Genomic DNA, 27028 nt, shown 5'->3' on the forward strand with positions numbered 1-27028 from the left:
AAAATCCCTGAGGATTTTTAGGGAAAATTAGCCAAAAATTTATTTCCATTGTTTGCAACTTAGAAGCCTGTTGCAAAATCCAAACCCATTGCTAAGGCAGGCAAGTCCCTCAGTGAGTGGCCACCCCTGGATTCTCCAGCATAGTGTCCAATCATATCTTCCTGCATCCTTTGTTCCAGCCTCCCTAGAAAAACATTCCAACACACCACATCTGGAAAATGCCTTCCTTCCCTCCTTCAAGACTCAACTTGTGCCACTTCTATGCAGCCTTCCTGCCACATTCCTCCTGAAATTTCCTCTTTTTGTGTCTAACCCCATCCCCAGCCTGGCACATGCTAAATGTTCAATAAGTGCCACTCTAAGCCTCAGTTTCCTCATTTAGAAAATGAGATAATAGCATCTACTTTTATACAACAAGGTCCTTGATTATAACCTACAGGAAACATAAAGCATCTCTACCAACTTAAGCAGAAAAAGAGTCTACTGGAAGGATACTGGGAACTTGAGAATGGCCTGTTAGACAGCCTGGAGGGACAGGTTCAGGTGGAGGAGAGGGTGCTGGGCAGTAAGGGCCCAGCTATGGGAAGGCTGGTTCAATCACACGGCCATTGTCAGTGCACACTGAAGGCCACTGTGTCCTGACCTGTTGTCTGAGTGTCACTCTTTTTTTTTTTTAATTCATTTTTATTGTAAACAAATGGGATACATCTTGTTTCTCTGTTTGTACATGAAGTAGAGGCATACCATTTGTGTAATCATACATTTACCTAGGTTTATAGTTTTTGATTCATTCTGTTATTTTTTTCTCCCTCCCACCCCTCCCACCCCTCTTATCCCTCTATAGAGTCCCTCTTTCCTCCATTCCTGCCCCCTTCCCACCCCCTATATGTGTCATCATCCGCTTATCAGTGACATCATTCGTCCTTTGGTTTTTTGAGATTGGCTTATCTCACTTAGCATGATATTCTCCAACTGCATCTATTTGCCTGCAAATGCCATAATTTTATCATTCTTCATGGCAGAGTAATATTTCATTGTGTATATATCCATTTATCAATTGAGAGGCATCTAGGTTGGTTCCACAATCTGGCTATTGTGAATTGAGCAGCTATGAACACTGATGTGGCTGTATCTCTGTAGTATGCTGATTTTAAGTCCTTTGGGTATAGGCCAAGGAGTGGGATAGCTGGGTCAAATGATGGTTCCATTCCAAGCTTTCTAAGGAATCTCCACACTGCTTTCCAGAGTGGCTGCACTAATTTGTAGGCCCACCAGCAATGTATGAGTACCAGCAATCTAAAGGTACCAGCAATGTACCTTTCTCCCCACATCCTCTCCAATACCTATTGTTGCTTATATTCTTGATAATCACCATTCTAATGGGGGTGAGATGGAATCTCAGTGTAGTTTTGATTTGCATTTCTCTTATTACTAAAGATGGTGAACATTTTTTCATATGTTTGTTGATTGCTTGTAGATCTTCTTCTGTGAAGCATCTGTTCATATCCTTAGCCCATTTGTTGATTGGGTTATTTGTATTCTTCGTATAGAGTTTTTTGGGTACTTTATATATTGTGGAAATTAGTGCACTATCTGAAGTATGAGTGGCAAAGATTTTCTCCCACTCTGTAGGCTCTCTCCCTGCATTGCTGATAATTTCCTTTGCTGAGAAAAAGCTATTTAGTTTGAATCTGTCCCAGTTATTGATTCTAGCTTTTATTTCTTGAGCTATGGGAGTCCTGTTAAGGAAGTCTGATCCTAAGTCAACAAGTTGAAGATTTGGACCTACTTTTTCTTCTATAAGATGCAGGGTCTCTGGTCTGATTTCAAGGTCCTTGATCTATTGTGAGTTGATTTTTGTGCAGGGTGAGAGATAGGGGTTTAACTTCATTCTATTGCATATGGATTTCCAGTTTTCCCAGCACCATTTGTTGAAGAGGCTATCTTTTCTCCATTGCATATTTTTGGCACCTTTGTCTAGTATGAGAAAATTGTATTTATTTGGGTTTGTGTCCATGTCCTCTATTCTGTACCATTGATCTACCTGTCTATTTTGGTGCCAATACCATGCCGTTTTTGTTACTATTGCTTTGTTGTATAGTTGAATGTCTGGTATTGCAATACCCCCTGCTTCACTCTTCCTGCTAAGGATTGCTTTAGCTATTCTGGGTTTCTTATTCTTCCAGATGAATTTCATGATTGCTTATTCTATTTCTGTAAGGTACATCATTGGGATTTTAATTGGATTTGCATTGAATCTGTATAGCACTTTTGGTAGTATGGCCATTTTGACAATATTAATTCTTCCTATCCATGAACATGGAAGATCTTTCCATCTTCTAAGGTCTTCTTTAATTTCTTTCTTTAGTGTTCTGTAGTTCTCATTGTAGAGGTCTTTCACCTCTTTTGTTAGATTGATTCCCAAGTATTTTATTTTTTTTGAAGCTATTGTGAGTGGGGTAGTTTTCCTAACTTCTCTTTCTGAAGATTCATCACTTATGTATAAAAATGCATTGGATTTATGAGCATTAATCTCTTATCCTGCTACTTTACTGAATTCACTTATGAGTTCTAAAAGTTTTCTGGTGGAATTTTCTGGTTCCTCTAAATATATAATCATGTCATCAGCAAATAGGGATAGTTTGAGTTCTTCTCCTATTTGTATCCCTTTAATTTCCTTGGTCTGTCTAATTGCTCTGGCTAGAGTTTCGAGGACAATGTTGAATAAAAGTGATGAAAGAGGGCATCCCTGCCTTGTTCCAAGTTTTTAGGGGGAATGCTTTCAGTTTTTCACCATTTAGAATGATATTGGCTATGGGCTTAGTGTAGATGGCCTTTACAATGTTAAGGAATGTTCCTACTATCCCTATTTTTTCCAGTGTTTTGAGCATGAAGGGATGCTGTATTTTATCAAATGCTTTTTCTGCATCTATGGAAATAATCATGTGATTCTTGACTTTAAGTCTATTGATGTGGTGAATTACATTTATTGATTTCCGGATGTTGAACCAACCTTGCATCCCTGGGATAAAACCCACTTGATCGTGGCGCACTATCTTTTTAATATATTTTTGTATGCGATTTGCTAAGATTTTGTTGAGAATTTTTGCATCAATATTCATTAAGGATATTGGTCTGAAATTTTCTTTCCTCGATGTGTCTCTGTCTGGTTTAGGTATCAGGGTGATATTGGCTTCATAGAATGAGTTTGGAAGGGTTCCCTCCTCTTCTATTTCATGAAATGCTTTGAGAAGTATTGGAATGAGCTCTTATTTAAAGGTTTTGTAGAACTCGGCTGAGAACCCATCTGGTCCCAGACTTTTCTTTGTTGGTAGGCTTTTGATGACGTCTTCTATTTCATTACTTGAAATCGATCTATCTAAATTGTGTATGTCCTCCTCATCAGTTTAGGTAATTCATATGTCTCTAGAAACCTGTTGATGTCTTCGAGATTTTCTATTTTGTTGGAGTATAGATTTTTGAAATAGCTATTAACTATGTTTTGTATTTCAATCGTGCCTGTTGTGATATTTCCTTGTTCATTCTGAATTTTAGTAATTTGGGTTTTCTCTCTTCTTCTCTTTGTTATTGTGGCTAAGGGTTTATCAATTTTGTTTATTTTTTCAAAGAGCCAACTATTTATTTTGTCAATTTTTTCGATTGTTTCTTTTGTTTCAATTTCATTGATTTCAGCTCTGAGTTTAACTATTTCCTGTCTTCTACTACTTTTGGTGTTGCTCTGTTCTTCTGTTTCTAGGGCTTTGAGCCGTAGTGTTAGGTCGTGTATTTGTTGATTTTTTCTTCTTTTATTGAATGCACTCCATGAAATAAATTTTCCTCTAAGTACTGCTTTCATAGTGTCCCAGAGATTTTGATATGTTGTTTCTTTGTTCTCATTTACCTCTAAGAATTTTTTAATTTCCTTCCTGATATCTTCTGTTATCCATTCATCATACAATAGCGTATTATTTAATCTTCAGGTGTTGGAGTAGTTTCTGTTTTTTACTCTGTCATTTATTTCTAATTTCAATCCATTAATGATCTGATAGAATACAAGGTACTATCTCTATCTTCTTGTATTTGCTAACAGTGACATAATATATGGTCTATTTTAGAGAAGGATCCATGTGCTGCTGAGAAGAAAGTGTATTAGCTCTTTGTGGGATGGCATATTCTATAAATGTCTGTTAAGTCTAAATTATTGATTGTGTTTTTGAGATCTATGGTTTCTTTGTTCAATTTTTGTTTGGAAGATCTGTCCAGTGGTGAGAGAGGTGTGTTAAATCACCTGGTATTATTGTATTGAGGTCTATTTGATTTATGGAATTGAGAAGGATTTGTTTGACATATATGGATGAGCCACTGTTTGGGGCATAGATATTTATGATTGTTATGTCTTGCTGATTTATGCTTCCCTTAAGCAGTATGAAATGTCCTTCTTTATCCCTTCTGACTAACTTTGGATTGAAGTCCACATTATCTGATATGGGGATGGATACTCCAGCTTTTTTGCTGTGTCCATGTGCATGGTATGTTTTTCCCCATCCTTTCACCTTTAGTCTGTGGGAATCTTTTTCTATGAGATGAGTCTCTTGCAGGCAGCAAATTGTTGGATCTTTCTTTTTAATCCAATCTGCCAGTCTATGTCTTTTGATTGATGAGTTCAGGCCATTAACATTCAGGGTTATTATTAAGATATGATTTGTATTCCTGATCATTTGGCTCATTTTTTTTTTTTTTTGACACGACTTGATTTCTCTTTATTTAGTTGTTCCTTCAGGGTAGTTCCTCCCTTTGCTAATTTACATTGTTGTTTTTCATCTCTTCCTCATGGAATATTTTGCTGAGAATGTTCTGTAATGCCGGCTTTCTTTTTGTAAATTCTTTTAGCTTTTGTTTATCATGGAAGGATTTTATTTCATTGTCAAATCTGAAGGTAAATTTTGCTGGGTATAAGATTCTTGGTTGGCATCCATTTTCTTTCAGAGCTTGAAAAATGTTGTTCCAGGCCCTTCTAGCTTTTAGGGTCTGAGTTGAAAAATATGCTGATATCTGTATTGGTTTCCCTCTGAATGTAATTTGATTCTTTTCTCTCACAGCTTCTAAAATTCTGTCTTTATTTTGTATGTTAGGTATTTTCATTATAATGTGCCTTGGTGTGGGTCTATTGTAATTTTGTGTATTTGGAGTCCTATAAGCCTCTTATACTTGATTTTCCATTTTATTCTAAAGATTTGGGAAATTTTCTGATATTATTTCATTGAATAGATTGTTCATTCCTTTGACTTGTTTCTCTAGGCCTTCCTCAATCCCAATAATTCTTAAGTTTGGCCTTTTCATGAAATCCCATAGTTCTTGTAGATTCTGTTCATGATTTCTTACCATCTTCTCTGTTTGGTCAACTTTGTTTTCAAGATTAAATATTTTGTCTTCAATATCTGAGGTTCTGTCTTCCAGGTGTTCCATCCTATTGGTTATGCTTTCTAAGGAGTTTTTAATTTGGTTTATTGTTTCCTTCATTTCAAGGATTTCTGTTTGTTTTTTTCAATATCTCTAACTCTTTATTGAAATGATCTTTTGCTTCCTGTATTTGCTCTTTTAACTGTTGATTGGTGCGATCATTCAATGCCTGCATTTGCCCTTTCATCTCATCTTTCAATGCCTGCATTTGCTCTTTCATCTCCTCCTTTGCTTCCCTGATCGTTTGATTATGTACATTCTGAACTCCCTTTCTGAAATTTCTTCTGCCATGCTGTCATTGGATATTATTGCTATACCATCTAGGTTTGTTTGGGACATTTTCTTCCCTTGTTTTCTCATATTGTTCAGGTATCTACCCCTCTAGTAGTGAAACTATGGGATATTGCAGATTTCCTCTATTGACTAATATTGTCTCTGTAGATTTCCAATAACTCACCTCCTAGCCTTCAGTAGCCTGATGTCTTGGAGGAACTTGATAGTGTGGTGCTCCACTAGGAAGCTGGACTTCTACAGGTGGTGGCCTTCAGGTGGGTTATATTCCCTGGTGGCTCTGAGTTGGTTCTGAGTCTCTCAGTACCTCCTCTTCTTGGCTCCTGGGTCTTGTCAAAGGTCCTCTAGCTCCCTGTAGGTGTCTCAGGAAGGGAGTTGCCCTTCCGATGATGATGGCCACACCCTCAGGAGTAATTCAAAATGCCTGCACCGGCCTTTAAAGAAGCCTCTGGCTAACTCCGTGATGGTGACAAACCTCGGCGTGATGGTCGGGTGGGGTTGTTCAGTGGTGGCATCTGTATTTGGCCTGGTAGTTGGGCAAGTTGGCTACCAGCCGCCCCGCTCCGCAAGGCAGGCGGGTTGGGTGCCCACCTGCTACCTCCGCGATGCAAGCAGCCTGACTCGCCCATCAGCTCACTCCACAACCACGACCAACCAGTGATGACACTGACCTAGGTGCAAGGGTCAGGCGGGGTCACTCAGTTATGACATCTGTCCTTGGCCTGCTGGCTGGGCAGGTTATCTGCCTGCTGCCTACCTCCACGATGTAGGCGGCCTGGCTCAACTGCCAGTTCGCTCTGCGACTGCCACCAACCAGTGATGGCACCGACCTAGGTGCAGGGGTCAGGCGGGGTCGCTCAGTTATTGAGTGTCACCCTTGGATGTGTGTCCTGGTTGCACTTGCAGGGAGAGGTCCAACATTGAGAACTTGTCCAACATCAAGCTTCTTAATTGAGAGTGAGGACCAGTCTTTTGCCAAGACTTCCTTGATGGGGACATCTTCCAGTATGGAGGAGGGCAGTTCAGTTACCAACTGATCTCCTCCATGAAGATGACCATCACACTGGTCAGTGGGCTGATAGGAGTAGTAAATGAGATGATGCATGGCCCAGTGATCCTCAAACATTTCTGCCAAAGGCAAATATTTCTGCTGAAGGCAGAGGAACAGAATGTACACTTGTCAGGAGGTCCAACCTGAGCCTCGGGCTGCAAGCTCCTGCTATATTCATTCAGCATGTACTAAGCCATGTGGCAGGCCCTCCTCCCTGCACCAGGAATACACTGATGGACAAAATAGATAAAACCTCTACTCTGGTGAATCTATCTAGTTTTCATCTTTGGAGTCTCATATTTTACTTAAACATGAGTTCAGATGTTTGCAGTATATCCTGTAATGCAGCCATAACATAACATTCACATAACATATCAGGGTTTGCTTCAATATACAAGTAGTGGCTTCCTACTAAAAGGGTGGAGTCACACTGGGCTGGTGTTTGCAGCTGCCCTATTTGTGTGAAGAGATGAAAAACTGTTTTTATGTACTTAGATTTAAGCTCATTTTGCTTGACATCAAGAGTAAAGCTTAAACTGGGTTTGTGGGTGGAGAGGAAGGAAATCCTGTGGGAAGGGGCAGAGGATGAGGGACAATGAAGGGGACCCTGAAGAGACTGGCAGGGACAAATACTCTGGAAGTCCCTTCTTCTGCTGGAGACATCAGAAAGAACCACACGCTCTTTCTTTCAGGGGTTCATGGAGAGAGCGGTCCCAGATGCCAGCAAGGATGCTATTGGGTGGCAGCAGTTCTAGGCCTATGGGCCCCTGGCTCCTGGATCATCATGGGCTTGGCTACAGTGGTCATCAGGTGACCTTGGGGGTGGTGTGTGGCTGGCAGAAGTGGCCAGCCAGGAGCCGGAGGCTGGGCAGCTGTAGCCAGGATGAAGGGAGCGCCCTCCCTTGGCAGAGGGGCTGAGAGGTGGTGACGGCTCTGGGGTTTGCAGGGCCAGATGTGGGGTGGGAAGGAGGCCCAGAGGGATCCGCCCACCCCATGATGGGTGGTTTTGGAGGGCTTTGCTGCCTGAGGAAACTTGCCCTCCTTCCCAGGCACACAGCTGAAGGGATTTATGAAAAACAGATGCTAGCTGGAGCAGGGTGGGGGGAGGTCTGGCTCCGCACCCTGAGGGGAAGGGGTTGGACTGAGTTTCCCTCTCTTCCTCCTCTGGTCAGAACTAGACCCAGAAAGACCAACTGGAGTGAACCCTTACCAGCCCTGCCTGGCCACAGAAGAGGCCCTCGAATTACAACTCACGTGCTTTGTCAGCAAAAAAGTGCCCTGGGAAGGTAACAATCAAAAAGGGCAACATGCAGAATGCTCACCTCACATCAGGTACTGTTCTAAATCCCTTTGCTGCTCCAGCAGTCCTATGAAGTACACCCCCATTACCTACATTTTCATAGTCACAGAGAGCTTAAGGAACTTGCCCAAGATCACACAGCTGGTAAGTGGCAGAGCTGGGATTTGAACCAGAGCAGTTGGATTCAGAATCTTAACCCTTGCTTAGCATTGACCTTGCACCTTATACCCCAGAGGCAGAGGGTAATCAATATTTTTCCAGCACTAACTGTCTGAGGATGTGATTCATTATCCCTATTTCACTTATCTTCAAGGATACTATTATTGTCATTCTTATAGTTGGAGGGTCAGACAGTACATCTTGTAACTTGCTCAACGTCAATAGTTACTCCACCGCGAGACTGATTTTTGAATACAAATCTGTCTCACTGAAAAGCTAGTCACATAATAGTACCTCAATAAACATGGAGCCCCTTCCCTCCTCTCTGAGACCAGGAGTCATCCCCTGGGTTCCTGTCTGTCCTGGTCTGCCTGCAGTTCTCCACTCAGGGGTCCAGCAATGCTGCCCCTATCTCAGCCAGACCACTTCCTGTTGGTAAGCCAGCCAGAAAAAGCCAGTGTGGAGACAGGGCTGAGCGGAGCCTCTGCGCCTTCTCCCCAGCCCGCCCGCCGGCACTTCGGGACAGGAGCCAGCGCACAGACAAGGGCTGCATGGACTGGCGGCCTGCGGCTGGCCCCGGAGGGCGGGCAGCCAGGTGCCCGTGGCCGCAGCAGAGAAGGGCCCCTCTTCTCTCCACTCAAAGGTGGATTGAGGAAGGCTGGCTCCGTGATTTTTCCAAGAAGCTCGTCGGTGAGCCAGAGAATGGGAACATCTGTGCCCTGGGCTCCGTCCTGGACTCGGCTCAGGCCACAGTCTGGGGCTGGCGTCGGCTGGAGACAGCCCTGCGTGGAGGAGGCTCTGTCCTGCTGCACGGCGGGTGGGGCGGCTCCTGGCTGGCTGGTGAGGGGCAGCCGCGGGCCTCCGCCCTGGAGAGGGAGCCAGGCTCGGCGGGGCTGGGAGCACAGCACCGGAGGCCTGGGCACCGGGGACCTTCTGGGGGAAGGTCCTGAACACCTCGCACAAGGGTCGGACCCGGGGCCACCACTGCTCCTCCCCACTGCCCTGGTCCGGAGTCGGAGCCCCTCCCGCTCCGCCATGGGTGACAGGTATTTGTGGTCATTCCTTGTCTCCTGCACCAGCCTGCCCATCAAGACTGTGGGAGAATTTAGAGACTATGCTCCACAAGTTCTCCCCTGACACTTTTTGCACTTAGTGTATTTTAAAATTAAAAAATTTAAAGGCAGTGTATTTACATGGTTCAAAATTTTAAATGCTATGTTACACGTGGATAATTCCCCTGCCCCCCGTTTATCCACTCTCCCCTTTGCCCCTACCCCCCAACCCCAGCTCATACCCAGGTACTACAGAGGGAACACATTAGCTTCAGGTGTATCTTTCCAGCGTTTCTTTAGCAAATTAGTCATATATAGGTACATTTATTTTTTACATTTTTTAACATATTTTACATATTATTTTACATTTTTTACATTTATTTTTATTTCTCCCTTTTTATACTATATAGTGTTCTATATTATGCTTTTGTGAAGTATTGGTGATTGAACCCAGGGGTACTCAACCATTGAGCTACATTCCCTTTTTTATCTTTTATTTTGAGACAAGGTTTTGCTAATTTGCTGAGATCCTCCTGCCTCAGCCTCCCCAAGTCACTAGGATTATAGACAGTACACCACCATGACCAGCTTACATCATGATTTTTAAACTTAAAATATCCCAGAGACAATGTCTTACTACTGTTTTGAAAGTGTCTATGTTTCCTGCTGTATAATACTCCATTTTGTGACTGTTTCATCATTTGTTAACTAGATTCTAAAGATGAACACCTGAGTGGTTTCCAGTGTTTTTGTTTGCTTGTTGTTGTTTTGTTTTTGGTAGTGGGGATTGAACCCAAAGGCACTTTGCCACTGAGTTACATTTCCAGGCCTTTTAATTTTTTTTAATGTTTTTATTTTGAAGCAGGTTCCCACTAAGTTGCTCAGGGCTTCACTAAGTTGCTGAGGCTGATCTTGAACTTGAGATCCTCCTGCCTCAGCCTCCCAAGGCACTGGATTACTACTTTTTCTTTGCAAACGAAGTCTTATGTGGAAGCTTGATTTATGTTCAGCTTTTCCAATTAGAGAAGACAATGGGCAAGGCCAATAGCCAACTTGTGACCCCCATCAACCATGCCAGACCTTGAAAGAACTTCACTAGAATCCTAAGGCTCTGTGAAACAGCCTGAAAACCACAACTATATCCCCAACTGCTCATTTTATAAATGAGAAACTGAGATTCAGAGCAGGGACAAGATTGATTTGAGGTCACGAGTTTACACTGTGTCAGAACTAGAACTACAAAATGGACTTCCTGTGCTGTGCTCACAACTCTGTCCATATTACATCCCCACAAGTCCCAGACCAGGCCTGTAGGGCTACTTGACTAGAATTGGAGACAGATGTGACTGTGAGCCCAATCACAGAACAGCTGTGGACCCAGCCACATACCATCCTTGGACCCATCTGTGGACCCAGCCACAGGCCCAGCATGTACCCAGACGAGGATCCCAGATGGGCCCCTCTCTTATTCTGGGCTTTGGGTTCTTCTTCCACGCTCAGCAGCAAGAGTTCAGTTCACTAGAGAAAAGACAAACTATCCAAACAGGATGAGAGAATTAGAGTTGCTGAGCTGGACTCTGAAGAAATGGAAAGTCAAGAATGTGTAGGAACAAGGAAGTCTGGGAGACCTCAGACTTTGGAGGCACATGTAAGCAATTTGTGTTTTTGAAAAGAATCACTGGAGAGTTTTTATAACTGGTAAGTAAGGAAACACATTTTATGAAAGAGAAATATGTTTACCACCAGGCAAAGGTGGAGGTGGAGGGAGGGTCTGTCTAATCAGAAAGGATTTAACTAATAAACAGGATCAGGCAGGCCAAGAGGGAAAGAGGGGAGAAGGTACAGAGGAAGGGAGACCCATTTTGGTCTGGAAGGCAGACTGTCCCAAACTGTCACAGTCCAGGCCAGAGACAAGGTTTGAGGGAACTGGGGGTCTCCGCCGTCACTAATCCCCATCTGGAGAGAGGAATCTGACTCACTCAGCTTTGAAGCAACCTCCTCGGGCATGTGGCAGGAGTGTGGTAGGATGGGTGGATGTGGTGTGGATGCTGCTTCTGCACTTGTCAGAAGCAGGGCATGGCAGTGGAAATGCCACTGGACTGAGATCCAGGAGGCCTGAGCTCCATCCTTGACCCTACCACACACAGGGTGACTCTGGACAAGTTATGCCTCCTCCCTGAGGTCCAGCTTCCCCTTCTTTGTGGCAAGAGGGCAGAGCTGAACAGTGCTCTTAAACTTTCTTTACAGCTCCAAGGTGAGGGACTGCCCCTTGGCCTTGGGGTTGTGACAAATGACCCTTAAATCTATCAGAGAGGGAGGTGGGGCAGCCGTCCTCGTGAACCAAGTGAACTTGGACAGTGAGCACCACAGGGGTGACTGTGCTAGCCATTCCTCAGCATTCTTTTGTCAGACCACTGAGGATGGCCTGAGATGGAATTGCTCATCTTGGGAAGCAAGGCCGTGGTGCATTCAGTTTGATTTAGGAAAATATAAGGATATGAGATTCTTGCACTTGGACTTGTGGGGTGAGTTGTGTGCTTGTGTCCTAAGATTCACTTGCTATGGCACCACCTCCTGGGTGGCCTCCCCACCTGCCCCTGTGGAGGGTCGCTGATGAATGCACATAGCTTCCCTCCAGGGGAGTGCATGGTAGGTGTGGTCTTTCCCTGACCCTCTACTTGCCTGGTCCCTCTAGCCCTGGTGACAAAGGATGCTGGACTCTGAGGCTTTGCCGCTGGGAATAAGAGAGAGAAATAGTTTGCTGCCAGTGACCTTGAAAGGCCCTGGCCTCAATGCATGCAGGCTCACGTACTCACATGCATGTGCACACATCACACCCGTAAAGGAGGCATCAAGATGTTGACAGAGTCCCCTCAGGAACCATGAGACTGGGTGTTGGGGCCCAACTACTTCATCCCCTAGGCTGGGCCAAATCTCTAAGCTCTTGCTGAGGTGGAGGGACAGATGGAGAGGAGGGGACATGAGTGTCCAGGGGCCTGGCTGAGACAGCAGTATACATGAAGATGGGAGGCCAAACATCTGCCCAGCAGCCTCTGAGATGAGGGGAGTCTGGGGCAATCAGGATCTGTTGATTTGGGATCCATGGTTCAGATTCCTGGGTGATGGCACAGCCAATTCAGTCCCTCTCCCACCATCACCCTCAGCCTCCTGTGAGTCTTGCCTTGTCCCAAACTTTACAGCCGAGTTTTGGTCTGGCCTCAGAATGTTCTCGGGGCGCTGATGCCATGTCATTGTCTATGGAGACTGTGTAGATTGGGCCCTATTACAACAAACCCCCAAGCCTCTGAAAAACTGAAAAGAAATTTTGAAATTTAATTTATTCAGCAACACAATTTGACCTGAGTGGACACAGTACCATGTGTTGATTTTGCTTCGTCTGAATGTTCTAAAGAGCAGCTGCAGGATCCTGATGTGTTTGAATCCAGTGCTTTCAACTTGGGGTGTTACGGAGTGTGGAGCATGTGCCCTGGGTTACCTGTCTGAAAGTGGAGTCCACCGACCTCAGGCTTTCAGAAAGGGATGGTGGGTTGTATTGCTGCACCCATGTTACACATGTGAAAACTAAGGCTCCAAGAACTGAGGTGTCTTTCCCAAGGCTGCATGGCTAGGAAGAGCGCCTCAGCCACAGCTTTTAGACCCAATATTTAGGCCTGTGAGTGGGGCCCAGAATCAGAGCAAGGCATCCTGGAAATTCAGGACAGGCTTTGGATGAAGAGACCCACAGTCTTCAGGACCACCACCTTCTTCCAAAGCAACTGAGAGCCACCTGTGTCCTGGCTACAGCCATCTCCAGGAGCTGTCATCCCAAGTGGCCCATCCCTACTCAGAGGAGAGCAGAACCCTAGGAAGAGGGCAGATTCAAAGGTGAACAGGGATGTGCCACAGGGTAAGAGCAATATGATGGTGGCCAATTTTGCCTTAGCATATGACTCTTCCCCATTCAAGAAGAGAGACAGACCCAGCAATACTCCAAGGTGCAGCATCATGGGGGATTCACAGAATAACATCAGGATGATGTTGGGCTTTTAAGTCCCAAACCTGTCATCCCCGTACAGGTCTGGAAAAATCTAGGAGTTGGAAGCAGAAGGCCCTTTACCACATCCCAGGGGATGGGGTGGGGACATGGAGGAATGAGAAGTTTCCTTTAAGGGCAGGATCTAAGAGAGGAAGGCACCCATGGCAAGGCTTCTGGGGGTAGAAGCCCTGAGAACCACCCAGGTCTAGGTGCTGGCTGGGTGGGATTCATTCATAGTGTGAGTGGTCCTAAGTGGCAGGTTCCAGGTGCAAGCCTTCCCATGCTGTGAGGGAGGCTGGGAACAGACGAACCAAGGGAGAACCAGGGACCTCATGGGGTTTCAGTGTCATGATATGGGACGCTATGATGAGGGAGGCAGGGAACATTCTTTTGGAGCCATGGAATGACCAGACCACTTGGTCAAGGTGGTTCTACTACCAGGGGTACGTAAGCCTTCCACAAAGTCCTCCCAAAGGGGTCCCGGGAATGGGGACAAGAGCACCTCCCCAGCCCTGTTCTCTCCTCAGGAAGAGTTGCGCTGTTTCAAAGGATCTCTTGGCTGAAAGGTGACTGCCCACAGGTCTTACAAGCCAGCATCCTGAGCAAACCGTCAGCTTCCTGTCATTAGGGGCTTTGTCACTTTCACTAATAATAACCCCAGGGTGAAAACTGCAGCTGGAAAGCGAGACACAGAGCAAGCCCTAAGGCTGGAGACTCCCAAAGCTCCTTCAGCACCCCCATGGCCAGGGGGCTGTCTCCGCTCCCAGGAGCTCCCACCCCTCCATCCAGGCAATCTCAAGTCGTGAACCTAACACTCAGCCTGCAGCCTACGCTCTTAAATCATGTTTAGACACACAGTACTTTTAGGCACACATGTTTATAGGATGTGTCTGTAGGTCTTTTCCCATTTTATAAACATGAGATTGTGTTATAGATGCTTTTCTGTATCTTGCTTTTCTGTGGCCTCTTATAGATGCCCCTCATCCACTTCGGTTGACACTGGCCCCTCCACTTCCCTTCACTTGACATCATTCCCTGCCTGGCTCCGTGGACATTGGGATGGATCACCCTTCTCTGGATTCGTGGTTCCCACTGTGAGTCTCAGACCACAGGGGACCACAACATTGTGACAAGGGGTCTTTGTATCCGAGTGACCATTGTGCTTTACAGTCAGGTTTGGCAAACTGTTCTGTAAACTATTAAAAATATGATCAAGACTAGATGTTTTGCTTATAGAAGTTCGTCTTGGCCTCTTAGGGCTCCTGCAATAAATCACAACAAACTTGGTGGCTTAAAACAACAGGAATTGATCCTCTCAGTTCTAGAGGCAGGAAATCTGGACTTTCAGTGTCCACCACGACTGTGCTATCTATGAAGGCTGGAGGGGAGTCTTTCCCTGCCTCTTGTAGTTTCCGGTGGTTCTTGGGCAGCCACCCAAGACATCACTCCAGACTCCACCTCTGAATACACGTGGCTTGCTTCTCTGTCTGCAAAGACCCTGTTTCCACACAAAGTCACATTCTGAGCTCCCAACAGTGGTATATTTGAGGGGGTCACTGTTCACCCCACTGTAGTTCTCTTTGGATTTTCTAATACTTCTCCCACGGAGGTCATCTTAATGTGTGTGATGGTACTATGTGTATGTGAGCCTTTTGCAAATTGGTATTCTGGTCACCTGAGCACTTGTGACCCTCATCCTGACCTTCCCTCACAGTTTGGGTTATATCCTCATGTATTTTGTCACTCTTTAAACTGTCAGCTCAGTTTGGCAGGTCTCCTTTTTCCTGGGAGAATCCCTTGTTGCCTGGATTTTTGGAGCATCCATCGAGACTAAGTTTGTATTTGCTCCTGCTTCAGGGCCCTCCAGGACAGAACATTAGTTCAGGGACTGATTTTATTCATTTTTCAGGTTTGGAGATGCTGGCCCTCAGAGGTCAGGTACATTTGGGCCCAACCCTAACGTGAAAGACAGACCTTGGAGTTTGATCTCTTCCTGTGGGATTTTTTTTCCCCACCCAAAGCTCACATGGAGACAGATCTGCAGCCAATGGACATGGATTTTCTTCTTTTAGCCTTGCTCTGAGGCTGCACGTGCTCTTGGCTTACATATGTGTTGCGTCTACCACTCTTTGCATTGTACCCTCCTAAGTACAAAGACAGAGCTCCAGTGTGCTATACCCAGTTCTCCCACCAAGCATCCCATCCAAGCAGCTCAACATCCACTCCGCCATTGATGATCCATGAAATCCATGATGGTCCATGAAATCATTTCATCTGGAAACTCTACTCCGCCCACCCTTTTTTTTTTTTTTTTGGCTAATGAAGCAAAAAAAAAAAAAAGGCTAATTTTTTTCTCTAAGACTTAACTCCAATATCATCTCCTCTAAGAAGGCTTCCTGGATTTCACCAGCTCTATCACCCGTTGCTCCCAGACTCACACTTCTGAGTCTTTGCCCTGCTATGAAGCATCATGACAATGGCAGGACATCACAAGCTCCATAGTCTTCCCTGAGCATCCTAAGCCAGGGAGGTGAGGAAACAGTGGCAGGAGGAGCAGATAGGACCCAGCCTGAACGACCTGAGGATCAGGGAAGACAGATTTTATCTGTAAGGGTGATGCTTCATTGAAGTTATTGAAGAAACAGTCACTCCACCAGATGTCCACGGTCACTCTAGCTTCTGGGAGGAAAATGGAAGCAGAGGCCACCCAAGAAGTTGGGCCGCCATTTCAGAGGCTGGTTTCATAGTCCCGCAGTGTGATGCTGGGCCTCAAGAGGGGCAACTCAGGGATGGCGGGCGGGGGAAGATTGATGACGTATTCAGGAGCAAACCTTTCATAAGTCTTGATGCTATGGAAGGCCCAGGAAGACCAGATGTTTGAAGTTTCCAAGAGCAGAAATAACCTCATCTCTCCTGATCCCTCAACCATCTTTGGACCACCCTCTGGGTGCTTCCCGCTCCAGAGGAGCAAAACACTGAGTGCTTTGGGCAGGAAGTCTAAGACAGGCAGACACAGGCCACGCTCAGAGCCGTGAACATAGCTGCTGCCTTCTGCAGTCTCTTGAGGAGCCTCCGCGAATAAATGTATTCATCCTTCCCTTACCTGTGCCTGGCTTGTGTGTTTCGAGATGGTTTGAATTTTTTTCAAAAAAATTAAAATTCTCTGACAGGTTGGCCAACCTCAATGAATGGCCACACAGTCCAAGGTGACAAGAGCCCCTTTCACAGGTCCCGGCTGCACTGAGCCGGCTGAGCAGCTGGAGGGAGCAATTCGTGAATCAGCTTATGTTAGACGATCAGTCCCTCAAAGCCTCCTCTGCCTCTGGAAGTCTGATTGAACAATGAGTAGCATTTGTGCTGATACATGACAGGAGCGGCTGTATCATCTTAGGTGACAAGGGGTGCCACCCCAGCAAGCGGTGATTACTGACTGAAGGTGTTCATTCAACCAAAATATACTTTGTCCGGTGCCAGGGCCTGTCCAACCCAGGGGCCCAGAGTTGACTGCAGAGGACAGTGGAAAGTCTAGAGATAAAGGTAGCCAGGCGCAGTGGCACATGCCGGTAATGCCAGCGACTCTGGAGGCTGAGGCAGGAGGAACACAAGTTAAAGCCAGCCTCAGCAACTTAGCAAGGCCCTAAGCAACTTAGCAAGACCCTGTCTCAAAATAAAAAATAAATTTAAAAAAGGACTAGGGATGTTGCTCAGTGGTTAAAAGTCCCTGGTTCATTCTCTGGTGCTAAAAAAAGAAAAAAAAAATGAAAAAGAAAAAGAAAAGGAAAGACATGGTATACAAATCCATGTTTTACTACTTTTACTGTATAAAAATTACATTTCAATAATACAAATAGAACAAAAACAAAGAAAATAATTACATAACCATCCACGTGGCCAAAGTGTGTGTGAGGATAAACACTACAGAGAATTGCTGTTGCAGTTAGATCCATAATCATAATGAAACAATGGAACTCATAAATATGATCAATTGATTTTCACAAAGTTGCCCCCATGCAATCCATTGAAGAAAAAGAAGTCTTCTCAACAAATATAGTAAGAACAACTGAATATCCATATGGCAAAATATAAACCTTGACCTCTAGCCCATATCAGATACACAACTCAGCTCAAGATGGATCATAGGCTAAATGCAACTGTCAAAACTATCAAGCTTCCAGAAGAACTATAGAAGAATATATTCATGATTTAAGAGTAGGCAGAGGACACAGAAAGCAATAACCACGAGAGAAAAAAAAATGATGAATTAGATATACTAAAATTAAAAGCTTCTGCTCATAAAAAGATACTTTTCAGAAAATGAATAGGCAAGTCACAGACTGGACAAAATTGTCTGTAATCTGACTCTGGGTTTGCACTCAGAGGTCACCCTTGTGGTGCCCCCAGTACAGAGGTTTACAAATATGCAAAGGGGTTCTGGGGCCACTGTCTTGAGGCCTAGTAATGAGATTCTACACCCATCGCCATGGTCCTCTTTTCCTTATATGACTCAAGGAGTTTGGGATACCCCATCATGTGACCTGATGGAAGGTAACAATTGAAACCTTTGGGGAATGGGGATTCTGCTGTATTCTGTGTTATTTGGATTAAACTTTTTCAAGAGAGTTTACTGCAGTCTGAAATGTACACCCTGAAGAAACAGGGAATTCTTTCCTCAAACCAGGGGCTACAAGCAGCAGTAGTAAGAGGCAGGGAGAAATGTCTACATCTGAGAGAGGAAGACATCAAGGTACCAAGAATTTAGCAGGGGCTGGATGCAGTGGTACACACCTGTAATCACAGCAGTTCGGGAGGCTGAGGCAGGAGGATCACAAGTTTGAGGTCAGAATCAGCCACTTAACGAGGCCCTCAGCAGCATAGTGAGACCCTGTCTCAAAATTAAAAATTTAGAAAGGGCTAGAGATGTAGCTCAGAGGCAAGGTACTCCTGGGTTCAATCCCAGTACTGCAATAAAAAAATAGCATTTGGAATACAGTGAAAAGCTATCATTGAGTTGTAATCAGAAAAGTAACAATCAAAAACAGAAGCTTCTGGAGCTTCTCCTGGTATCAGAAAGTGACAGATATCCAATCAGGGGTATTTCAAAAAGTGAGAGGGACCTTGAGTTCCAAGACGCTTTGACGATATCCAGGTCATGTGTCCGTTGTAAGTACAACCTGAGAAACAAGAATGACCCACTGTAACTTCACAGTGACTGTAGGGAGATGAGGGGTCATGACCCCCATGGGAGGGCTCCACAGGAAACTTAGACTCTGTATGCTTCTATTCTAGCAATGAAGGCAGTGACCTTGGCCACACTTGGGAGAAATAGATCACATGTGGTGTAATGTAGAGGGGAGCATGTCACGTGCCCTGGAAGCAATCAGGTAACTCAGGTCAGGGCTCAAGAACCCTCCTGCCCTGGAAACACTGTGTGTGTCAAGAGTCAGAAGAGCAAGGGTACAAAGCCCCCTGTGAGTGTCTCCAGGGAGAGAAAGGCAGTGGTTCCCACAGCTCACTGGTAAAACTGAAAGAGTTTGGACTTAGACTTAACTGAGCCTAAACATGAGCAGAGGGATTGTCCTCCCTCAGAGGGCCAAGGTCCACCCTGCCAGCACCACAGCTGTGCAATAGCAGCAGAGAAAGAAGAAACCACCCATTTCTCTGGCTGTGTTTCAGTCAGCTTTCTATTGCTGTAACTAAATACTACAGATCAGATCATTTATAATGGAAAAGAGATTTATGCAGCCCTCAGTTCTAAAGGTTGGGAAGTTCCAGATTGTGTGACCACAACTGGTGAGGTTGTTCTTGCTGATGGGGAATCTGCAGAGATCCAAGGCAGTGCAGGGCATCACATGGCAAGAGGGACTGAGTTTCCTTGCTCAAGTGTCTCTTTCCTTTCTTATAAATAACAATTCCTTTGGATTAGGACCCCACTCTTATGGTCTCATTCAACTGTGATCACCTCCCAAAGGTTCTACCTTCAAACCCCACAGTCAGATTGTTTCCATCCTCTCAATACCTCACGATGGGGTCGAATTTCAGCGTGAGTTTTACTGTGGACATCAAACCACAACAGGATGAAATACAATTGGACCGATTCCCTGTCTCTATCTTGACTTCAGAAATTCTGCCTTTAAACATTCTGAAGACAGAAAGGGGCCCCGAGGAAGACAGACTACAGACTTCCTCTTGGAAGGGAGAGCAGAGAACTATTTTCCTTTGCTGGAAAAGAATAAGAACATCAATCATATTTGCATCTTCATTCACAAAGTGGTTTATTCATTTGCATGTTGTAGATGAGGAAATGGAGACCTCAGAAAGATCCCAAGGTTAGTCAGTGCTGAGGCCTAAGTCACCTGGAGCTCCTGAGATCTGTTCCTGCACCTTCTCTGCCCCCATTGCTCCTCACTTCTCATCAGCTTAAAACCCAGCTCCTTGATTCATGTAGACACAGTTTACTCCAATAAATACATAAATAAACTTCCTCCATCCTGGTTTTATTTTTATTTTTTCCATCTGCAGTGACAGAGCACAAGAGCTCTGGGAGAACCCTTCTGGGTGAACCAAGTCACTGTCCTGATCAATATGGGTGGATGGAGGGCCTCCATCCATCAGGATCCCTGACCCCCTCCCTGGCAGTCCCAGACCCTTCAGGAGGGGCCAGCATCGGCCAGAGCCCAAAAGCCCCAGGCACTGCTGGGAACTTGGTGCCTAGGGTACATCAGTGGCACATCACACTTGTGTCTCTTCTATTGTGTTCCAAAGCAAATCAAAGCTCTCCTCATCAAGAAATGCAGGGAGCTCCTGAGAACTGTAGGGGTTGGTATGCATTTCGGGAGTTACACAGAACAGGAAAGTTGAATGTATTCCTCACACGACACTTCCTACCTACTTGCACTCAGGAGGAATTGGCCTCTGCTTTCACCTATTAGAACCCTTAGCTTTAGCTGCTGTACCGGAGAAATAGCCCTAGGAGACAGGTGAGGATTTGTGGATATTTCCGCAGAATAAAAACCAGCATTGAAGGAATATCTCATGCCTCTTCTGTAACCCCAGCTGTCTTTGCATATTTGTTGTAGCAGTTTGAACAGAACAGAGTGGTGCTAAATACTCCCAAAACACATGCACCTGCACTGCTATATACTCAGCACTGTTCTAAACACTTGGATGGATCATCTCATTTCATCATCACAATGACCCCAGAAGAGAGAAACTGCATTCTCCCTGTCTTATAAATGAAGAAATGGAAGCCCAGAGAAGAACAGTAACTTGTCCAAAGAGGCTGATAAGCAGAAAAGTGATCTTCAAGCAGGAATAGCCAAACCAGAGAGAAGTGATAGTCCCACCACAACCAGGTGCCCGTTTGGGTTCCCCACCTAAGAAAGATGTTGAAACACTCAACTTTTCCAGAGAAGGTAGAGAGCCCAGGAACTATCCCATCCTTGGGAGACTGTTGATTAATTGGAAAAGAAAACATTCTAAGAGGGCATAATCTGTAGGTAGGTGAAGATGGAGAGTGAGTGAAGTATTCTGGTTTTCTCAAAAGTAGGGTGGAGGATACCAGGAGTGCAGCAGCCACTTACTGCTGGGTAACAAATTACTCCAAAACTCAGTGGCTTAAAGCAACCAGCATTTATCATCTCACCATTTCTCAGGGTCAGCAATACAGTTTAGCTGGTATCTTTGCTCCTTCCACAGTCATGAGACTGTGGTTAGAATGTTTTCTGGGGTTATGGTCATCTGAAGGCATGGTCACTCTTCTGTAACCCAATCTCAGAAGTGACACCCCATTCCTTGGGCATATTCTACCTGTTAGAAGCAGTTGTTGGACCACACACAAGGTGATGGGATGACACAAAGGTAGTCACAATACCAGGAGCAGACAGCAAGGACTTCTTTAAGAAAAGTGCAATCCAGTAAGAGAGGAACAGTAATGTGTAGAATTTCCAAGTGTGGGCTCTGGGGTAAGATGTGCCCAGATTCAAATTCTGACTATGGAATTTGGGGCCGTACTTAACTTCTCTGAGTCTCAGTCTCTTTATTTATAAAATAAGATGCTTACAATAGCTATACAATTGGAAGGACTGTCATGAGGATTAAATGAGGTCTCACACTTCCTATATTGCCAGCTGCTAAATGCTCATCATTATCATCATTGTCATTTTTGTTGCTTTATCACGAGGGAATCATCTTTTCTCTTAGTCAGCATCCTATCTGTGCAAGTGGCTAACCCAGGAAAGGGTCCTATATTGGGTAAGATTTGCAAGATGCTATAAATGGCCTTAGTACTTGGGGACACTCTTGCTTTGCATCAAATTTCACTGGGATGTTCTGGCTGCTGGCTACTTACAGAATCCTTCAGTGTTTACTGCATCTGAACTGATTTCATGACGACTAGCTAATGAGTCACAACCTGCAGCATTTGAAGACACAGACTGAGTTCCACTCTTATCATTTTTCATTGGGACTAGTGACATGCACAAGAGCACAGAGCCACTTAATGACAGAGTCAGAACTAGAACCTGGCCTGCAGGATCTGCTACTTGTGCACTTCTGGGAGGCCTGGAAAAGACCCTCCCTTCTCCAGGGAGCGGACATCCTGGCATGTGTTGGGAAGAGATACCTGGGTGGATCATGGCTACAACAGCAATTACAACCAAACCTCACACACAAAGACAATGAGTGCACACTCAGCCCCTCTGCAGATACAGTGTGATCTCACAAGCAATCAGCATCCAGCTCAGACCAGCAAAATTTAATGCAAGGAGAGAGTACCCCCAAATAATGACATCATAGCCTCTTTATGTGAACTGAGATCTGATTGGGTAATAAGATAGGTCAGGCATTTGCATGGTAAATAATTTATGCCTCAGAAAAGATCTCATGGAAAACTTCTACAGCTCTGAAATTGTCCAAGCTGGCAATCCCACAGACATGTCCCTCAAGACCAAAATGCCACCTCCACTGCCTTGCCTTGCAGCCCAACTTTTTGTTCCTTTGCTTCACCATGGAGTTCCCCAGAACCCCAATGCACCCTTGGGATAGCCCTTGCAGACATGGTAGAGCCAGCCTGGCCTCTGGGACAACGTGTGGTATAAAGGACTCATGCCAGAGTTATTACTCAAACAAACCACCAATCTGAGGGCTGGAATAGCAGCAATTATTTAACTATTCTTGGAAACCCTGAAATATTCTTTCTCCTACTTAGTCTGTGCTAACTTTTTCCTCTGGGCTTCTGAACAGACCTGCAATTGTCAGCACAGGCCCCTTCCTTTCCTCCTCCCTGCCCCCAACGCACACCACAGGCACACAGAAAAGAAATGTATGGGCCAGGGTCTTGTGTGGGTTTATAGAAGTGGGTGATCACAGGGAATTTGAGCCTTCCTCTGTGACACCTATTCCTTGTGGTAGATTCCAGTTTCCCTACAAGACGCAGCAGGTGGAGGAGCCAATGATGGTGGAGTGGATGGGTTTGGAGATTGAGGCTGGAGAGAAGGCTCTTCTTCAAACTACTCAAGCCCCTGGAAAAGAGACCTAGCAAATGCCGCTACATACAGTTGCCTTGTTCACACTGGATTCCAACAGGGGGCGCCCTTGATTCCCATGGCCAGTAGGCGGCGCCCTTGTGTTTGGACCTAAGTGACGGAGGGATGGATAGTTCCATCTCCTGAGCGGCGTCACTGAAGTGGCTCTCCTGTAGTTGCCCCCGGTGACTGTGGCTGCCACCTAGGTCAGCTGCTACAGAAGAGGGAGCCCCATTTTTCCCTCCAAAGTCGCCGACTAAGCGAGGGAAGGATCGCTTGGCGACTGCCGTCTTGTCCTGCGCATTTTACCTGGGGTCTCCCGTGACATCATTTCCTCCGTCTCGCTCACCCCTTTCCCAGTCATGGAACCCATTGCACCAGAGCTAATTGAAACAAGACGTGGACTTTCATGTTAAAGTAGCCTTCAGCGGAGAGGCGAGGGCTGTTTCTGGAAAATGTTAACACTTTCCTGTTGCACGCCAAGCGCTCTTGGAACTGAGCTTCAAACGAAACCTCATCTGTAAAATGAGGGGTTGGCCAGTCCCAAAGAGCCCTTCTGGCTCTGACAGCTCATGCCACTATGAAAAGAAAACCAATTGAGCTCTGGTTGGGGGAGCCGAGGGCCACTTCTGGTTCACAGTGATGTTGTCACAAATAAAGTGGTTGTGAATCAGTTCTTATTTTAAGCCTCGCAGCTGATACATTACTTTCTCTATTTTATGGGCCACACTCTGCATAATTCCAAGAAAATCACTCAATCAGAGGCTCCACTGACGTCACCAACCACCAGATAGGAGGCCCCAGCGGTGCAAACCCAGCCCCAGTGGCTGTTGGAGGACTTTGGCCCCAGGTAGAAAGGAGGTTTGTATGCTTGGGGCCCTTGGTTGTCATGGAGACCACGTTTCTCCCTCTCCATTTACCTTCTGGAGTCTGGAGTTTGGAGGACTCCCACCTACCTATTCTCAGACTTGAATTTAGTGTGTCCAATCTTGAGTCAGGCAAATCCATTGTTCCTGAAGAGATCCTTGAAGGCAGAAAAAGCTCTATTTTCTGGAAAGCCAGACAAACTGAATTCTGGGAGTTTGGCCTTCATTGTCATAATTTTGCTTTGAATGTTTATTGCTTGTTTGTTTTTCTTTCTTATGGAATTTTTGCATTTGGGTACAGTCTTCCTGAGACCTCCTAAGTTCTTTATTAGGAAAAGGGGAAAAAAGATCTCTTTTTTAGGACAGAGAGGAGAGAGGTTTATAGTCACTTCAGCTGGGAGGCCAAAACCACAGAATAGAAAAATGTGTTTAGAGGAGACCTGCCAGGAATTAGATGAACCACAGTGAAGACCAGGGGCAGTTTCTAAATGGACAAAGCAAGGCGCTTTCCCTTTCTATCAGTGTGCTCAATTATTTAGAATTCTGGAACCTCCACATTGAACAAGACCTGAGAGGTCACCTGCCTGAGCACCCAGCCTAACACACCCAGCTCCTTTCCTCCAACTCTGGTGGTGCTCATTCTTCCCTGCTTCATTGGACAGCTGATTCTATAACTCAGATTATAACTCAGTTGGAAAACAATCTTAATTTCTTAGACTGAGCTGGAATTGGCCTCTCTGTAACTTACATCCACCAGTAACAGGTCTGTTCTCAGGAGGCCCATGAAGAAAAAAAAAAAACACAAATTCTAGCCCAAGTGAACTTGGACAACACCCGTGTTACAACTCCTTTAAATATTCAGAAGCAGCCATCATGTCTCTCTCTTCTGGTCAAATACCCTTGATTCTTATAACCGTTCTTTCTTGACGTTTCCAGACCCTTCGCCATCCTCGCCACTGGTCCCTGGGCGTTTTCCAAATTGTCAGCTTCTCTCTTACACTGTGGCAGGGTCCCAGGCTTGATACTTCCTAGTGCCGTGTTGATGGGCGACAGATGTAAGGACAAGTTTTAACCCAGAATTGCAAAACCACATGCAGATGTCATACCAGAAACTGGCCACGGGAACACATCCTGTTCTGTCATCAGGGAAAATCTTCGAGTTCGAGTTGACAACCGCTGTGGACTGTATGCTACATATCCTTTAAATGTGTTTCTAGAAAATTAGAGTACAATTGGAAATTATTTCTTTTTCATTCAGTGAATGCTTAGTATGGATCTTCTAAAATCCTACCACTGATCATAAAGGAGAGGCTGTGTAGATACGATAATAAACAGGCCAGTCTTTACCATCAGGGATAGTAAGTAGAATAATCTACAAAAGCCTAACTGGCCCAGGTGTACTGGTTCTAAGCAACTTTGGAAGAATTCTGTTTGTAATCAAAAAAGTGTAACTATAGATGATTTGAGGTGGAAGGAAACTCAGGAAAGTTTGTCTTTGGATCTCTTGGTTTATAGATGGGCAACTGGTTCCAGAATTTATATTCATCACCCATTCATTCATCTCTCTATCCTCTCAGCTAGTGTACTTATTGAACAGTTACTACATGTGAGGTAAGGTTGAGGGGGAATCCAACGTCAATAGCAATGCAAAATAAAGCATGGTAAGAACTTGTTGATGTATGGATGAAGATCTCTGGTTGAATTATCTGGCTAAGACAATTCAGTTAGTTAACACTAGATCCAGAGTCAGAAACCAGATCTAACTGGGGCTCTTTCCAAAGCACCTCTCTATCAGTACTAAGTGACTAGATGGTACATGACAGAGCACATGCTCCATTTCAGGATTCAGACAGAATCCTTTTTAGACATTTCAGATGATATGGCTGTTACTGAGGAATGTGCTAGCAGTATAGAATCAATGTTTCACCTCTGAAAACAAAATGGATAAGCTAGTGGCATAAACCTTCTCAGTTTCTCTCCCAGAGGCATGGACAGTTCCTTTCCAGACCCTTCAGTCAGGAGTGCCCCTTGCCCACAGTCTATCAAAGTGCTCTCTTGGGATTACCAGAGAGCCAGCCAATTTGCTTTCCTCAGCTTTACTGTTCTTTGCACTCCACAAGATTCCACAGAAGTAGAGAGTAGATTGGTTTTTAGTGGAGACGGGGACTAGGAACATATATTTTAGTAGGTGGGCAGGGGAATAGAGAGAAGTCTAGTAACAGGTACCAAAATATCACCAGATAGGAGGAGTAAGTTCTAGCTTCTACAGTATAGCAAGGTGACTATGGTTCACAGCAACTCGTTGTATATTTTGTGAAACACTAGAAGGAAGGAGTTTGAAGATTCCCAACACAAGGAAATGATAAATGTTTAAGGAGAGGAAAATACTAATTACCATGATTTGATCATTTCACATTGTGTACATGCATAAAATTATCACATTGTACATGTACCCTATAAATATATACCATGGTTATGTGTCAATGGAAAGGAAAAGGAAAAGAAAAAAAGAAGTGTCCTCCTCCCTTGGTTGCTAGGAAGTTACACACTTCTCTCTCCACCAACTTCACCATGAGCATCCTCAAAGTTCTGCTCTCAATTCTTTCTCTCACCTCCACTATCATTGCTATGTATGAAATTTCCAAATCTACATCCCCACCTGGATGAGCTCCAGCTGCAAGCCAGATGTATTCCCTTGGCTCTCCTTCCACTAGTCTCAGGCCCAGCCATCCTTACCTGAGCACCAGGCTTCTCCAAGCCAAAGCTCCATCTCCTTCACGCAACCCCAGCCGGCAGCCCTCCCTTTCAGACTCTCTCGTGGTGGTCATCAGGAAAATAAATAAATAAATAAATAAATAACAGATAAAATTTCGTTTCCCTTCTTGATTATAGAAATTAATCATCTAGAAAAATGGGGATTTTGGGGATTCCTCACTCAGATCAGGTTAATTTTCTTCACTCATCCCTCCCTTCCTTCATGAATCCATCCTTCCAGCCTTCCTAGAACACTCTAACTTACTCTGCGTTAAGAAAACCAGAACTTGGTTCCCCAAAGCCAGGATAATACCACTCTCATAGACCTCTGCCACATAAATCAGGCCCAGCCTGGGGGATCTGACCTCTTGCAGACCTCGCTCCCACCTCACACATTTTCCTGTCACCAGTAAGTACAAGAAGAACACAGTCAAGAGCAAGTGCTGTGCTCTCCAGGCACACAGAGCTGCCTCCTTGTCAGGGGAGGCCTTCTGAGGAGAAAATGGCACTCCTATTCTCCTAGGAGGGTGGCCTCTCT

General features: G+C 45.0%; 1 long non-coding RNA gene across 1 annotated transcript in view; it reads right to left on the reverse strand.

The window, feature by feature from the left end:
* LOC306654207 overlaps window positions 1-26560 on the reverse strand; it is a 48744-nt gene extending 22184 nt beyond the window's left edge. The window contains exons 1-2 of the long non-coding RNA XR_013761906.1: window positions 26473-26560; window positions 24843-24949 (exon numbers count right to left, since the gene is read on the reverse strand). This is a non-coding gene — a long non-coding RNA (uncharacterized lncRNA). The remainder of the gene's footprint in view (window positions 1-24842; window positions 24950-26472) is intronic.
* Between the last annotated feature and the right edge of the window lie 468 nt (window positions 26561-27028).

This window comes from Sciurus vulgaris (assembly GCF_902686455.1).
Source record: "Sciurus vulgaris genome assembly, chromosome: 2".
NCBI lineage: Eukaryota > Metazoa > Chordata > Mammalia > Rodentia > Sciuridae > Sciurus > Sciurus vulgaris.